The sequence below is a fragment of the Arachis duranensis genome, chromosome 9 (genome assembly GCF_000817695.3).
Source record: "Arachis duranensis cultivar V14167 chromosome 9, aradu.V14167.gnm2.J7QH, whole genome shotgun sequence".
NCBI lineage: Eukaryota > Viridiplantae > Streptophyta > Magnoliopsida > Fabales > Fabaceae > Arachis > Arachis duranensis.
In genome coordinates this window covers 83,322,674-83,324,913 of record NC_029780.3, presented here as the reverse complement: position 1 = coordinate 83,324,913, position 2,240 = coordinate 83,322,674, and the positions used below count along the sequence as shown (strand labels likewise).

The 2,240-nt window shown below is 34.0% G+C and overlaps 1 pseudogene; it reads left to right on the top strand.

Moving 5' to 3' along the window:
* The first annotated feature begins 152 nt into the window (after positions 1 to 152).
* Positions 153 to 335, top strand: LOC127741886 (uncharacterized; annotated as a pseudogene).
* Positions 336 to 2,240: the final 1,905 nt, after the last annotated feature.

Here is a 2,240-nt window from a genome sequence, read left to right as displayed (position 1 = left end):
TATTATTATTATTGTTGTTGTTGTTGTTGTTGTTGTTGTTGTTATTATAATATCATCATCATCATCATCGTTTTAAAAAAAAAGGAAAAGAAAGTGGCCGAAGCCATTTAGAGAAAAGGAAAGGAAATGAAACATAGCTTATATGTATATATACATCTGTTCAAGTAAGGTCGTACATCTGTATCCTTGAGTTCTAAGGAGACAGGAACCAAAGTCTGGTGGATGAACTATGACTGTGCGATCAGAGCGTGACTAACAGTTCCGTGGTGCATGCCATCTGAACGGTGGATGATCGTTCTCGCTGCCGAGATGGTCGCACGGTGTTCTAACAGACCCAATCTTTTAAGGAGAGATTTTGTTCTAGGTGTTATTTTGAGTTAGTTTGTTTTTTTAAGAAAAGGAATCTCTGCCACAGGAGAGCAGAGAACAAAGATTAAAGGAATATATTAATTAATGAAGCGTCTGCCACAGGAGAGCAGATGTGACATTGTTTGGGCCTTAGTGCCAAATGTAAAGTGGGGACGCCCACACACTGAGAACTGTTTTGCAAATGTACGCTTATTGATTTGGAAAGTCACACTGATGGGGCCTAGCCGTACGACTTATAAGCACACTGATGCATCTGGAAAGCCATATCTGGGACTTGTGCCCGGGTAATGTCGGGAGCGGGTAGGCAACTGACACATGAGCTCATGGCCTGCGTTAGGGATAGACTTGCATCATGTTGTTTGCACATTTGCATTTGATTGCGCTTGCTTATTTTATTACTTTTTGATTGTATTGTTTGTCTTGTTGTGACTTGCTTGTACATTGAATCGAATCTCTTGCTTGCACTATTTGTTTGTGAGTATATTAAAGTGATTACAAGTTGACATTTGACTGAGGATTAACTATGTGGCTGAGAGACAGAAAATGTGACTAGTTTTATATTTAAAATTTGTTTTGATTTTAGAAATTTAAAGAAAAGTAATTATTTATCTAAAGTAGAAATAAAAGTATTTCCAACGGGTTAACAAAATAGTTTTACTAAGTAAATTAATTATTTGCATTAAATTCATTACTTTTACAACATTCCCATTCCCTACTGAGAACGTGTGGTTTGTTCTCACCCCAAAATCTTCCACCCTTTCAGTGACACAGGTTTGAAGATTCAGTTAGAAGATGCAGACCACTAGTAGATTTACTTGTGATTCCTGTTATTTTTATAGAGTTTCTTCGCCCTTGTTGCTTTAACTTTTATTTTATCCAGAGGGATAGGTATTGTATTTGAGTTTTATATTGAATTCATTTGTATAGCATTTATTATTATTAATAATTGTGTGATTTGAATTACCACAAATAATTTTCTGGTAATTTCTTATAAACAGAAACGCGATATCGACCTAAAGACTCAATATTAAATAGTAAATAAGGAGAACAGGTTAGTAACTCCTTACTTTTGGTACGATCATGACGTGATAAAGGTTAGGGTGTTACATTATGGTATCAGAGCAGTTCGTTCCTATTAGAGCCTTGGAAATGGACTGATTATGCTTCACTGCATACTCTGAGTGTCTGTCATGCAATAGGACTTGTCCTAATGATAAGAGTTTGAGTTTTGAGATGCATGACTGTCTGTTGATTAATGCTGTTAGCTAACCATTGCATACCTCATGGTAATAAGTCTGACCAACTTAATACTAGTGATTTATGTGTATGAGAGTACTAACGGGGTATCATAGACACAATAGAAGTAATAAGTAACGTAAATTATGGGGTTTGGGAACGTTAGAAGTTAAGTTTAGGGGTTTGCTCCGTCTCAACGTATAATCCTTATTTGTGTTAATGTGAATATCTTCCTTGGTTGTTTGCCGTAAGACTTTTTGTTTCAAACTTCTTTCATCAGATATGGTTTCTTTCACATTTGCAAACTGAACATGCCACACTTCTCTATTTCTTTTCTTCGATATTTTTGAAAATGGAGTTGATATGAATCTTTTCCATCTTATATCAATTTTTGAGGGCAAAAATTTTTGTAAGGTGGGTAGGATATAACACCCGAGTTTTTAAAATAGCTTTGAATTTAAAAATAAAATTTAATTTAATTATGACTTATTCTATTATTTTAAATTATCTATCAAAAACTATATTGATAGTTACCGTCTAAATTAATTTTTATTATTATTATTATTATTATTATTATTGTTGTTGTTGTTGTTGTTGTTGTTGTTGTTGTTGTTGTTGTTGTTGTTGTTGTTATT